Below are 15,306 nucleotides of genomic sequence, written 5' to 3' on the forward strand. Positions count from 1 at the left end.
CTACTCCCTTTGCTGATGGAAGACATTTCCTGAGTGTTCTTCCAATGTATCCCAGACTGGCATCTGCCTTACCTGCGACTAATTTTATTGTGGTCGTTTAACTTCAGATCGCTCCTAGATATTTTATGGAAGTAATTGTTTCCAGTGATTATTATGCCGTCATGTTATCATACAGTAAAAGGTCTTTCTTTCTACTTGCTTTTCCATTTCAGTGTAGCAGTGTGCCTGAAGAGTAGTTAACACCATTCATTTGCGCATGTGCTCTCTTCAGGTGTCTGCACTTCGCGTTTTGGTGTTGAGTGTCTTCGAATTGTATTTTATTTCAGACAAATAAGCAGTGAATCTTGAAGTAGTGCGTTTTGTATCAGAATATCACATTCAAACATCAACATCGATTAATTATGTTGATGTACTAGCTGCGTAAACCTAGAGTGTAATCTAATTTCATCGTTTATCCGGAGCTAGTGCTTGTGATCATCGAGAGACAAAACGAGTGCTCATAAGCAGATATTATAGAAAGTAGTATTTACTGCTTTCTGGTACACAACAGTCTAATCAAAAACGTGACAGAATTGGTAGACTAATTTGTAAATAAGTGGGATAATAGGTTGGCAGCAACATTTTGAGTCTACCTAACATTTCACATTCATGGACGTCATACTATCGTGTTTGCGTCAAATCTGAATACCTTGAGGGCAGAAAATTACGCTTCTGCAAGTGATGTCACATAGTTATCAGTTACTGTGGAAATACCACATACTAACCATTTGAAAAAGTGCTTCCGTTTGCCTCGATGATAACGTGCTGGGTGAGTTTGATCATGGGCGAAATTCATTCTTGATTCAACTGCAAGGGAGTGAAAATAAGTACCACTACACTGAGATTTACATAAGATAATAACCTTGCTCCTGAAGCACCGTATTACGACTCTGTGGCTTTGTTGTATAGCAAAGCCACAACATAGTTATGACAGAAATATCTAGACAGCAGCGTAGCCAAATCTCGCTCACTTGGATAGAATAGTCGTATAGGATGACGCGTGAAAAAAAAAATAAAAAATAAAAAATACAGAGGTAGCGAATTTTGCAGCGCCTTAGGTCAAATACTGTTGGCACAATCTTAACAATAGTATCATCAGCCAACAGCAGTTCTATTTTAGGAAGACTAGGTGTCAGTGTTTGTCTCAGGTTTTTCCCACTTCCAGGTCTTCACAGCATTCTTCTTCAGACGCAACTGAATCTTTTCCCACAGACCTGCAATAACACTACCTACTAAAATTTGCGAATCTTGTAACAATGACACGACTATGGGAGAGGTGTAACGGAACTTGTAACGGAAATATACATAATTTGTTAAATAAAGGCAGATCACGTCTGACGGATCTAGGAACGATGATCTGAGGGTGGCTTTTCTTCAGTCTCCTTAGAAAATTTTATTTGGGTAACTCTAATCATGTTAGCAGACGCGTGGTTACAAGTGAAATAACAGTTTATGATTTACCTAAACCTGGCGCGTGCAACAATAAATTTGTCGGCTAAGCGGCTTACTATTGAGCCACGGACAGGAGCCATTGTTCGTGGGAAAATCCGTAGATGCCGTTATAAAGAATGATTTTCTCTTAAGGGCCGATTATTTGTCATTTTTGGAAGATATAGTTAACCTCAGGGGCGGTGGCAAGGTGGGGGGGGGGGGGGTTGCTATGGGGGCTATAGCCCCCCCCCCCCCCAATGGAGTATCTTATTACACTGGAAAAAATGACTTCATAAATCAGCGAATATATTACTTCGACAGATTCAATCTTTTTTTTTTTATAATGATGTAGCAGTATAGGTTGCAATGTATTTCAAACATATTTTAGCAAAAGAATAAGAGCGGCATGTAGCTTACTATTTAAACCAATAACTATCATTTAACTTAAAATGGGCGTCGTATTATTTATTAATGTACACTGGATGTAAATTATGGTAAGAGTACCACTTACAATAATCAGGAAAGCTAAATATGCCGGATATGCCTACCAACACTTAAATTGCTGATCCACGACAAAAACATCGAAATCGCCGGACATCTGAGTCAAATCTTATTATTTTCTCGGGCACACGCATTCTGTAGACACGTTTTTACCCTGAACTCCTAAACGGTTACCGGAAACTACTTTAAGCAACACCAAATTCTACCAATTTGTCGGTGGAGGGCCCCAACTCTCCTTTTGTTAAGCGATATTCATATTCCCCAAACCTGGGGTGACCAAACGTCCCGGAAAACCGGGATTGTTCCGATTTTCATCCCTGTGTTCCGGCGTCCCGAAAATTTGTTTCGGGACGCTCAAAAGTCCCGGAATTCAGTTTGTAAATACATTTCGTGAAACTTTCTCAAATTTTTGGGATTTCGCTATATTAAAGGAAATACGAGAAATCAATATATTTTAGCTTATTTGTCTAAAACCTCCATTGTCCCATACTAGTAATCACAGTGTCAGTATTGATACACTCAGGCAATAATTTACTTTGAGCGGTACTTTGGCCAACAAGTAGTAAGTTGTATTATTGTAACAGAGCTATGAAACCGTCCGATTGTCGCGCCACTTACTCACACACTCATTATCAGAGCAGCGTAGTAGTTGATGTTTTGTCAGACAAACTCCAATAGTTTTTTCTCATATTAGTGGTATTATTGCTGCAGTACTGTGAAACGCAATGCCGAAACGTGCCTGCAAGTTCAGCGACTGTTATTCCAAGGATTGGAATTTCATTAAGAAAGGTCGTTTTGATTACGAAGCAGAGTGTTCTGTATGTAACTGTTTTATTAGTATAAGTCATGGTGGACGTTCCGACATAGTTGATCACATCAGGTCAAGTGAAGAGACGAAAGTTCGAGCAGCCGAGTTTTTTTTAAAAGCTGTGTCTGTCTTCAGCATTACTCTGATTTGGTAATAATTGCAAGTTATTTATTTGCAATCCCAGCCCATAATGCCAATGTGGAAAGAATATTTTCGTTCATGAATATCCATTGGACTGATGAAAGAAACGGAATGGAGGTGGACTCTCTTGAAACAATCCTGCAGATCCTGTACAACTACAAAATGGATTGTACCGAGTTTTATCACTGTGTCTCAAAGAACAAAGACCCGATGGAGAAGGCTCGAGGCAGTGAAAAATACCCTTTTCCCAAGGACAGTCAATTCCATCTACAAGTGCTCACTAATATTAAAGCTCATGTTAATATTAATTGATTAAAAGTTGAATGGCTGTAAAATTTTGTAAAATCCTCATACATTTCTTTATTACTCTATACGCTTATTAAATGTCATTAATTATACAGATAATATACATTATATCAGTCTTTTGTATCCTCTTATTAGTTATAATAGTCGGGTTAACAAAATGTACCAACAAAACATTAATATTTCAAATTAAGAAACCTGGGTACATGTGGAATGAGGTGTTCATTGGCACCCGGGTGAATGTGTCCCGGTTTTCACCGAAAATAATTTGGTCACCCTACCCGAAACCCCTCTCCCTCCAGCCATTAGCCCCCCCCCCCCCCTTGACCGTCTTCTAGAACAGCCCCTGGTTAACCTTAACTGCATTCCGAAATGGAATTTATTTGTACTGTGAGGTTATTTGTACTGTTCCGCGAACAGATAAAAACGAGGAAAAGTAGTCTGATAAGATAACCCTCACGTTGCAGTAGTCTCCCGAAGTATCCGTTGCAAGCAGTTTCAAATTACGGATAACAGAAACACGCCGACTTTTTTCCTTTATGAACACACACACTACACCTTTGTACACGCCCTACACAACGTACATACGCAATACACATTCACATAATTTTTATTTTAGTCTGGGACAATGGACAACATTATCCCGGAAATAAATTGAAATAGTTCCAAATCCCCGATATCGATCTAGGTTCTGGAAGGTTTTCAGCCGTTGTCAGGTGAATGACAGACTGGTAAGCTCGTCGCATTTATTCCGTATTGGGAACCTTTCTGTTCATTCGTCAGGTAATTGGTTTAAAATAACCGTGACTTTGTAATGGATCGGATCTTAAAAAGCCCGCTCTACTCTTGCTTGGGCCGGCCGCGGTGGTCTAGCGGTTCTAGGCGCTCAGTCCGGAGCCGCGCGACCGCTACGGTCGCAGGTTCGAATCCTGCCTCGGGCATGGATGTGTGTGATGTCCTTAGGTTAGTTAGGTTTAAGTAGTTCTAAGTTCTAGGGGACTAATGACCACAGATGTTGAGTCCCATAGTGCTCAGAGCCATTTGAACCATTTTGAACCTACTCTTGCTTGGATTGAAAATGAAAAGTGAAAAAAAAACAATCATCAAGAAAAATTCGACACCGCTTCGCTGTGTATCATTCGGTTGTATCTAAACAGCGTTGTGTCTGTGTGTGAACGAGCTTTTCATTGAGCAGAACAATCATATAAAGCTGAAAAAGCCATTCAGGCTTAAAAAGAATGGCGTTTAGAGTAATGAGTGAAATAACTTGCTGGAAATCTAGGTGAGGCGCGTGATATATGATTTCGAACCGAGAAAACGTACTAGAGAAAGAAACCTGATCGTTTCCGTAATAATGAAAAGAAATATTTAGGTACATTCCAAGTATTTGTGAATCCAGAGGAAGACACTGAAAATGCTGAGAGGAGTAATAGTTTCATCGTCGTGATCCAAGTGCACACAAAATACCGAGAAAGAGTTCCATGGATTAGACATTGGTTTAAAAAAGATGTTAAGTGCTGATCAAAGCTACGCAGTAGTTGAACATATGCAGCATAAGAAAGATAAATTTGTTTCATTGCTCTCTTTGCATATTGACTTTAGAGCGAAATTTTTATCGCATATTAGCTGTGAACCGTTCATTACAAAATAAAACTTACTACAGCGTTACAAGCGGCGTCTCTATCTGCAGCTGCATTAACTTACTCATACGTTTTTCTCCTTTGCTATGACGAAAGTGTTCTAACTGGAATTAAATGAAATTCTACACAGACCCCGTTTAACAGAGTGACATATTTCTCATTCATAACCTCAAAACAAGGCTAGGATGCAAAAATTCATCGTTGAACGAAAAGGCTCTCTTCGCTGTACTGGACTAGAAGAGAGTGTTCTTCCTTGGAACCCTTTTTACACTTCCGCCTGTAGTGGAAAGAGAGTAACAGAAAACTAGGGTTTTTCCAAATGTGAAAAACTGTTCCAAATAGAACGAGTCAGTATGCCTAGGAAGAAATATTTTATTCAAATATAAGATGGGTACGATTAAGAAAATCTAGTAAATACTGTATTTTATTGTCTACTAATTAAGTTCCTATTCCACCACACAATAATTAGGAAATGAAAATAAATTAAAAAGAAGTGTTATTAAAAACCAATTGCAACTTAAAAATATTTTGAAATAGTAGCTATTGACAACTAACGCAGATTTCCATTTTCGAGAAACGGAAAATTGTTGAGAGATTAGAGAAACTCAGTTGATTTACAAATATCACTTGTTCCATGGTATGAAGATCTTCCGTTTCACGGTATAGCATAGTCCCTGGCTTACGAAGTATGACTTTACCGCGCACACGTTACATAATTGGTTTTTAAAATATGTTGAATGTTACTCGCCATAAAACGGTGTTACTGTGGAATTAACAGCATCCTCAAAACGGCTTTTAATGCATTATACGACAGTAAAATATGCTGAACTCGTTATATTTCCAAAAGCTGCACGAAACGCAGCTTCACGTCTCAGAACAACAGAAAACAATAGAAAATACCAGGAACTACTAGCGCAGGCTCCTTCATGTGATTCTAAACTCGGTCTCAAGATTGAAAGACTGCCCGGGAAATATGTGCTGTGATGCACTATCCCCCAGGTACAACACTCCTATCAAATTCACACAATTGTGTACAAATTCCTTCACAGAGGGAACAAAATAATTCGTTTCCCACTGGACCAAATGCATTGAAGCTATATTAAAATATTATACGAGTACATAAAAAGGTTAGTATGGTTTTTTTTTTCGTCATACGCAACAGTTTAGGCCGTATCCTAGAAAGACCAGCTGTTCAACACTTTACTATTCCTCTCGAAGTACCCGTATGACGATATCGTTTTTGATTAATTTTATGACAGCTATTGCATCTTTAAGACTTTGATTCCCTGTATATTTTGCAGAGCGACCTGCACAATTTGCTAGTGACTGTAGCAGTTCCACAAAATAAAGAGCAGACGCTTACAAACGCTTGCAAACGAGTCTCACACGGGCAGCTGTACTCGCCTGCACAGTCAGAGACGTCTTCGTCTCCTTCACTGGCTTCCTCAACACTGCAGACAAGAAAGTCTGGCTGTTTGATGTACAGATCTGACGAACGTCAGCGACCGCACGATACGCTGATAACAGAACTCGCCAATCAGGACCTTGAAACCTTAGGGGTCACGATCTCTGCTTTGCCGGTTTGGGCGAGCACTGCAGAACATAACATTATTTATTTTTCAGTCAGTCTTTTTTTACCATTTACTTCTTGCTCAAAGAAGACCTCGTTCCAGCTTCAGCTCTTCCTCGTTCTTGGTTAAAGAGCTGTGTACCTCAATCGGTAAAAACAGAACTCTTACACTATCCCTTTGTTCTTCATCTGCCTGCCTGACTGTTAAGGCCGCTCTTTCTCAGAAAGGATAGAGGTATCAAGCTGAAATTTATTTTAAATACTAAGGTGCACGGTCCCTTGAGCGTGTAACAAAGTTAAGCTTCTAAGTCAATGCAATCAAATGATATGGCTATTTACTAGTATGTCACATATTTTGATGCTCACAAACGCACTCTTCAAAACCTATAGGGTACCGTCTGTTAAAAGAGAATCATAAAATTCGGCAAGAAGCTAGGGTTCATATTAAAAATAAAGGAAAATTCCGAAAATACTTCAATTTTTATCTAAAATGCGTAAAAACATTATTTTTCCATTTTTTTGTCCGGCTGTCTGTCTCTCCGGCTGTTAACACCCCTTTTCCTCAGGAACAGACATAAGTTGAAATTTACGTCAAATAATAAGGGCTACGGTCCCTGGCGTAAAAACCTTATGCTTCCAAGTCAATGCAATCAAAGGAAACGTCCTTTCATGTCATTATTTTCATACTAGCAAGCTCACCCATAAAAACGTATAGGGCACTTTCCGTTGACCAAGAATCTTGAAATTTGGCAAGAAGCAAGGTTTCACAACAGAAGTAAAGGAAAAATTCTTAAAATTGTTAATTTGTAAACATACTACATAAAATCAATCTTTTGCCATTTTTTGTCTGCATGCCTGTCTGTCAATTTATTAAGACCTTTTTTCTCTGGCTGGATGCAGTTATCAAGCTGAAATCTATGTCAAATACTAAATTCTTTACACCAATCACAAATCCTGTCCAAGTCATCTTGTATCCTCCTACAGTCACTCAATGACGACACCTTCCCGTACACCACAGCATCATCAGCAACAGCCGCACATTGCTATCCACTCTATCCAAAAGATCCTTTATGTAGATAGAAAACAACAGCGGACCTTCCCGTAACTACAGCATCATCAGCAAACAGCCGCACATTGCTATCCACCCTATCCAAAAGATCATTTATGTAGACAGAAAACAACAGCGGACCTACCACATTTCCCTGGGGCACTCCAGATGGTACCCTCACCTCCGATGAACACTCACCATCGAGGACAACGTACTGGGTTCTATTACTTAAGAAGTCTTCGAGCCACTCACATATTTGGGAACCAATCCCATATGCTTGTACCTTAGTTAGGAGTCTGCAGTGGGGCACCGAGTCAAACGCTTTCCGGAAGTCAAGGAATATGGCATCCGTCTGATACCCTTCAACCATGGTTCACAAGATATCATGTGAGAAAAGGGCGAGTTGCGTTTCGCAGGAGCGATGCTTTCTAAAGGCGTGCTGATGGATGTACAGCAACTTCTCTGTCTCAAGGAAATTCATTATATTCGAACTGAGAATATGTTCGAGAATCCTGCAACAAACCGATGTTAAAGATATTGGCCTGTAATTTTGAGGATCCGTCCTTATACCCTTCTTATATACAGGCGTCAGCCGCGTTTTTTTCCTGTCGCCCGGGACTTTACGTTGGGCAAGAGATTCGCGATAAATGCAAGCTAAGTAAGGAGCCAATGCAGTAGAGCACTCTCTGTAAAACCGAATTGGAATCCCATCAGGACCTGGCGATTTATTTATTTTCAACCAATTCAGCTGCTTCATAACCCCAGGGATGTCTATCACTATGTCCTCCATACGGGAATCTGTGCGAGACTCAAACGGCGGTATGTTTGTACGATCCTCGTGCATGAAAGATTTCTCAAATGCTAAATTTAAAATTTCAGCTTTCGTTTTGCTGTCTTCCGTTGCCAGGCCAGACTTATCAGTGAGTGACTGGATGGAAGCCTTCGACCCGCTTACCGATTTTACGTAAGACCAGACTTTCCTTGGGTTTTCAGCAAGATCTTTTTCTAAGGTATGACGGTGGTAGTGGTTGTATGCTTCGCACATCGCTCTTTTTACAGCAGCACGAATCTCTACTAACTTTTGCCTGTCCTCATTCTCCCGATCTTTCTTGTACCGCGAGTGCAACTGTCTTTGCTTCCTGAGCATTCTCTGAATTGCGCTGTTAAGCCACAGTGGGTCTTTTCCATCCGTAACCCACTTTTTCGGCACATACTTCTCCAATGCGTGATTTACAATCTGTTTAAAATTTGCCCATAATTCTTCCACGTCCATCGTACCGGAAGTAAATGAAGTCGATTCATTTACTAAGTGGGATGCTAACAACTGCTTATCTGCTCTTTCTAGTTAGGATACTCTCCTAGCCTTCTTGACCGATTTTTTAACTTTCGTAACCATAGTCGTAACGACAACATCATAATCACCAATCCCTGTCTCAACACTGACACCGTCGATGAGGTCTGGTTTGTTCGTGGCTACCAGATGTTAAGTATTACCATTACGCGTTGGCTGTCGATTTAGCTGCTCAAGACAGTTTTCGGATAATGTGTTCAAAAGTAATTCACACGACGGCTTGTCTGTACCACCTGTAATGAATACATAGACATCCCAGTCTATAATAGGTAGTATGAAGTCGCCTCCGACCAATATAGCATGAAACGGGTACTTCTACAATACAGAGTGCAGACTCCCTTTGAATGATTCTAGAACTGTCACAGTGGAACCTGGTGGCCGGTAATAACACCCAACAGTTAATTTTATTTCTCCTAGACCTGTTAAACGTGTCCAGATAACTTCGCAATCACACTCTACTTCGACCTCAGTAGACACAATATTTGTATATGTTGGCAGATTTTTTTGTAGTTCTAATTTTATTGCCATCTTTTATCTCTGTGTGGCTGTGATTTTCAGTCCAAATAATGGACTGCTGTAGCTTTCCACGTTAGACTATTCTGTGAAGGTCCCATCATCTCTGCATAGCTACTGCAATTTGCATTCCCTTAACCTGTTCACTGTAGCCAAACTTCGATCCCACTCCACAAATTTTCAACACCCGTCCTCCCGACACACACACACACACACACACACACACACACACACACACACACACACACACACACTTCACTCCATTAGCTAACCGACGACTTGTAGATGCCTCGGGATATGTCCTATAAACTGGTCCCTTCTTTCACTCATGATTTCCTTCATTACCTATCCGATCTGTGCACTTAGCCTTCAGTTTTCTTCTGCGACAACACATTTGAAAGGCTTCTGTTGTCTTTTTGTCTGAACTGTTTATAATTTCACGTTTCACTTCCGTATAAGGCTACACTCCAGACGGCTTCCTTGCCCTTTAAACTATACTGCGACGGACTCACACTCATTTATTTTACGATGATTCCTAGTCCTCACTACAAATGGAATATTAGACGTGTAATAGGACCGACCCACGTCCCAGTTGTACACCTCGCATACTTGAATCGTGCGATAAGCAATAATATCTCTGTTATTGAAAGCCTCCAGTCCTGCAACATTCTTCACTTTATCTCCTGGATACCGCACAATAGCAGCAGTCACCATCCATCACCATGTTGATTTGCATCTGTATTCTTCACTGTAAAGAACACATCCGACAAACACGGATGACCCTTGAGGAACAACTGTTCAAGATCACTACTATATTGTCAATAACCCTATAGACAGTCAGGCGTGAACGCCTATATCTCCTCCCGTAGCGTGGCACCTGGGTTCGGCGTCCCGTACTGTTGCACATGCAACTGCACGACGACTGACGCCGTCGTTCCAGATGGACCACTCACATAGCTGCCGCTTGTCTCTAAGCGCACCTTCCGCTGCTCGCGTCCTATCACTTCCGGTATTCGGTATTTTTTGACCCTACCCTGCCTAGGAAAACTAGGACACGGCGTGGCAGCCAACATAGGCAGCTGCGGGACTCACAGAAGTGCCTCACACAGATAGCATTCCGGGGTGACCGAGAAGAATCGCTTCTCGGCTTTGGGCAGGATCAACGTGTAGTTTTTGTAGTGACCTTGAGTAGTTATGTTGGAGCGTATGTTGTTCTTCAAGTGCCTTCGGTGTTTGTCGAATGGAGAATACCGATGCAAATCAACATGGTTATGGATGGATGACAGCAGCTATTGTGCGGTATCCAGTAGATAAAGTGAAGGACGTTACAAGACCGGAGGCTTTCAATAGCAGAGGTATTATTATTGCTTATCACACTATTCAATCTATATATTGAGCAAGCCGTAAAGGAAACAAAAAAAATTTGGAGTAGGAATTAAAATATACGGCGAAGAAATAAAAACTTCGAGGTTCGCCAATGACATTATAATTCTGTCCAAGACAGCAAAGGACCTGGAAGAGTAGCTGAACGGAATGGAAAGTGTCTTGAAAGGGGGATATAAGATCAACATAAACAAAAACAAAACGAGAATAATGGAATGTAGTCGAATTAAATCGGGTGATGATGCGGGAATTAGATTAGGAAATGAGACACTTAAAGTAGTAAATGAGTATTGCTATTTTGGGAGCAAAATAACTGATGATGGTCGAAGTAGAGAGAATATAAAACGTAGACTGGCAATGGCAAGGAAAGCGTTTCTGAAGAAGAGAAATTTAACATCTAGTATAGATTTGAGTGTCAGGAAGTCGTTTCTGAAAGTATTTGTATGGAGTGTAGCCATGCATGGAAGCGATACATGGACGATAAATAGTTTGGACAAGAAGAGAATAGAAGCTTTCGAAATGTGGTGCTACAGAAGAATGCTGAAGACTGGATGGGTGGATCACATAACTAATTAGAAGGTACTGAATAGGACTGGGGAGGAGTTTGCGGCACAACTTGACTAGAAGAAGGGATCGGTTGATAGGACATGTTCTGAGGCATCAGGGGATCATCAATTTAGTACTGGAGGGCAGCGTGGAGGGTAAAAATCGTAGAGGGAGACCAAGAGATGAATACACTAAGCAGATTCAGAAGGATGTAGGCTGCAGTAGGTACTGGGAGATTTAAGAAGCTTGCACAGGATAGAGTAGCATGGAGATCTGCATCAAACTAGTCTCAGGACTGAAGACCACAACAAGAACAATTTTCTCCAAGAAAAATCTGTGTCTACAGGGGAAACTTTTATACAATCTTAGCGGGGGGGAGAAAGGGGGAGGGTGTCCAGTTAAATAGAAGCTGACGTCGGAAGTGATCAAATTTTGTTGAAATACTTTCAGATAGAAAAAAAAAGTCGCGGTGCGAATGTCGCTTTATTTTCTAATAACCGCGTTTGTTAGCAATACTTAGTGGGGAAAACTGGCCCATGCACTCCGACGTATGTAGTAGTTCTATTCCATGAATAAAGATTATCTGTGGTGTCTGAAATCAAAATAAGACCAGGCTTATGATTTTACCCCCAGTTAACTTAAGTAAAGAAAGAGTAATAAAAGCATAAAGAAAAAAGAAAATTCTTGCTTTAAAGAAAAACAAAAAATCAATATAAGAAAACTACTTTGTACTGAAGAAAAAAAGTACAGTTTTATTCTTCATCATTTTACATTTAGATATTACGTAGATAAGCTATATTTCAGGCAGTCAATTTAATTTTGATAAAATATTCTTACAAGGAAAAAAAAACATTCCAAAGATATTAGAGGGTTATTAAAAATGTTAAGAGTGCGTCAGTAATTTGATATTGAGAGTTTCAATTTTCCTTACACTGGCCACATGAACCGCAACCGGTCCTTGGCCTCACTCAGTCTAGCCTTGCACACCTTCCTGTCAACTGCATCTTCATCTCCCAGACCCATATCTGCATGTCTCCCTTGTTATTATCCATTCATCTCGCTCTCAGACGTCCTAGTGGTCTCCTTCCTTCGGCTTCTCCATCCACTTCTGCCTTTATTAACGTGTTGTCCCCTCTCCTCCTCAAATGTCCGTACCACCTGAGACTTTTAGTTCTCACACTCACTACGATGTCATGTAGTGTGCATAACTGAGTTCTCCATTTTTCCTTATTCTCTACTGTTCATTTTCTTTCACTGGTCCGTATATTTTTCTCAGTACTTTATTTTCAAAAGTGACAAGTTTTATCTCCGTTTTTTCTCTCTCTTTTTTCAGGGACTATGTCTTGCTTGCGAAGCACACTATTGGTTACATGATGACCTGATATTATATTGTTATTTTTGCCTGTATGAATACTAACTTAGATCTAGTTCCTGTGCTGTCTCCTTTATAACTGTTGTTATCTTGTTCCGTTTTGTATTGATATCTTCACCTCCTTTCCTATTGCTTTCGTTCTCTAATTCTGTGAATCTATTTCTAAGCATAATCTTAAACTTTTTTCACCTCCTCTTCTTTTAGCCTATTCACATCTACTCTTTTTGTTTTTTTCCACTGTTTCTCGTACATGATTGTTTTGGTAACGATTGTTTCATCTTTATTAGCACAAGAGAATAATCTGATCCCACCTCAGCCCCTCTCATTGTACTGACATCTGTTACTACGTACCTTCTTATGTTATTTCTCTACCAACATGAGGTCTGTTTAGTGCCTAGGTAGCCCATACAGTGAAGTCCATGTTGCTTCACGTATGTCTTTATGAGGAAATAATGTACTGACTATTTACATGTTTCTAGCTGTGGCGAAGTTGATGAACCTTATACCATTAACATTGAGTCAGTGTGCAAAATAAACATATCTATATGTGGTTTCCGTTGGTGTAATTGTCTTATTTCGGCAATTAAGTTCCATAGCTCAATTTTGATGTCGTAATGAGCTAATCTGGAGCACATCTTGTTTAAGTGTCATAGAATTCGTCTTTTATGTCTTCCTCCTTGTCCTCAGTTGGGGCATGGACACTTACTAATCAGAGGTTTCTACACTCCTGGAAATAGAAATAAGAACACCGTGAATTCATTGTCCCAGGAAGGGGAAACTTTATTGACACATTCCTGGGGTCAGATACATCACATGATCACACTGACAGAACCACAGGCACATAGACACAGGCAACAGAGCATGCACAATGTCGGCACTAGTACAGTGTATATCCACCTTTCGCAGCAATGCAGGCTGCTATTCTCCCATGGAGACGATCGTAGAGATGCTGGATGTAGTCCTGTGGAACGGCTTGCCATGCCATTTCCACCTTGCGCCTCAGTTGGACCAGCGTTCGTGCTGGACGTGCAGACCGCGTGAGACGACGCTTCATCCAGTCCCAAACATGCTCAATGGGGGACAGATCCGGAGATCTTGCTGGCCAGGGTAGTTGACTTACACCTTCTAGAGCACGTTGGGTGGCACGGGATACATGCGGACGTGCATTGTCCTGTTGGAACAGCAAGTTCCCTTGCCGGTCTAGGAATGGTAGAACGATGGGTTCGATGACGGTTTGGATGTACCGTGCACTATTCAGTGTCCCCTCGACGATCACCAGTGGTGTACGGCCAGTGTAGGAGATCGCTCCCCACACCATGATGCCGGGTGTTGGCCCTGTGTGCCTCGGTCGTATGCAGTCCTGATTGTGGCGCTCACCTGCACGGCGCCAAACACGCATACGACCATCATTGGCACCAAGGCAGAAGCGACTCTCATCGCTGAAGACGACACGTCTCCATTCGTCCCTCCATTCACGCCTGTCGCGACACCACTGGAGGCGGGCTGCACGATGTTGGGGCGTGAGCGGAAGACGGCCTAACGGTGTGCGGGACCGTAGCCCAGCTTCATGGAGACGGTTGCGAATGGTCCTCGCCGATACCCCAGGAGCAACAGTGTTCCTAATTTGCTGGGAAGTGGCGGTGCGGTCCCCTACGGCACTGCGTACGATCCTACGGTCTTGGCGTGCATCCGTGCGTCGCTGCGGTCCGGTCCCAGGTCGACGGGCACGTGCACCTTCCGCCGACCACTGGCGACAACATCGATGTACTGTGGAGACCTCACGCCCCACGTGTTGAGCAATTCGGCGGTACGTCCACCCGGCCTCCCGCATGCCCACTATACGCCCTCGCTCAAAGTCCGTCAACTGCACATACGGTTCACGTCCACGCTGTCGCGGCATGCTACCAGTGTTAAAGACTGCGATGGAGCTCCGTATGCCACGGCAAACCGGCTGACACTGACGGCGGCGGTGCACAAATGCTGCGCAGCTAGCGCCATTCGACGGCCAACACCGCGGTTCCTGGTGTGTCCGCTGTGCCGTGCGTGTGATCATTGCTTGTACAGCCCTCTCGCAGTGTCCGGAGCAAGTATGGTGGGTCTGACACACCGGTGTCAATGTGTTCTTTTTTCCATTTCCAGGAGTGTATATTTACCTTTGATTCTGATATGGCATATGTATGCCTTACTCAGGCCATCTTGCACTCCGTTAGTTCAACATCAAGTATCTTTTGCTGGCCTTCAGCTTACAGTGTTCTTACATTCCACGTTTGTATTCGTAATTCTGTCTTCGTAAGCCTGGTTCGTTTTCCGTAACTTCCATTCCAATGCAAGAAAGGGTGTGAATGTATAGAAACCCTCCAGTTTTTTACGATGTTGAACGGTTAGTCCAATGATTAACTCTCCCACTTTATCCGGGATTGAGACTGGCTGGAAGGCTGTCTTGCTCCCAGGCGTGGTTGGTTGCTTGAGAGCTTTAAGGCAAAATCGCTGAGACTATTTAGTTTATGCCAAAGTCATGAGTGCTTGATAAGTAAAAGAAACTGAAAAGGAATGTTCATAACCGAAAGCAACAGAAAGAAAAATCATAAATAAAGGAATAATTTAATAAGCTAACAAATTATTAACGGTTATATCGCTGAAGCTAGTCTTTGTTGGCTTCA

This window comes from Schistocerca nitens, chromosome 1 (assembly GCF_023898315.1).
Source record: "Schistocerca nitens isolate TAMUIC-IGC-003100 chromosome 1, iqSchNite1.1, whole genome shotgun sequence".
Lineage (NCBI taxonomy): Eukaryota > Metazoa > Arthropoda > Insecta > Orthoptera > Acrididae > Schistocerca > Schistocerca nitens.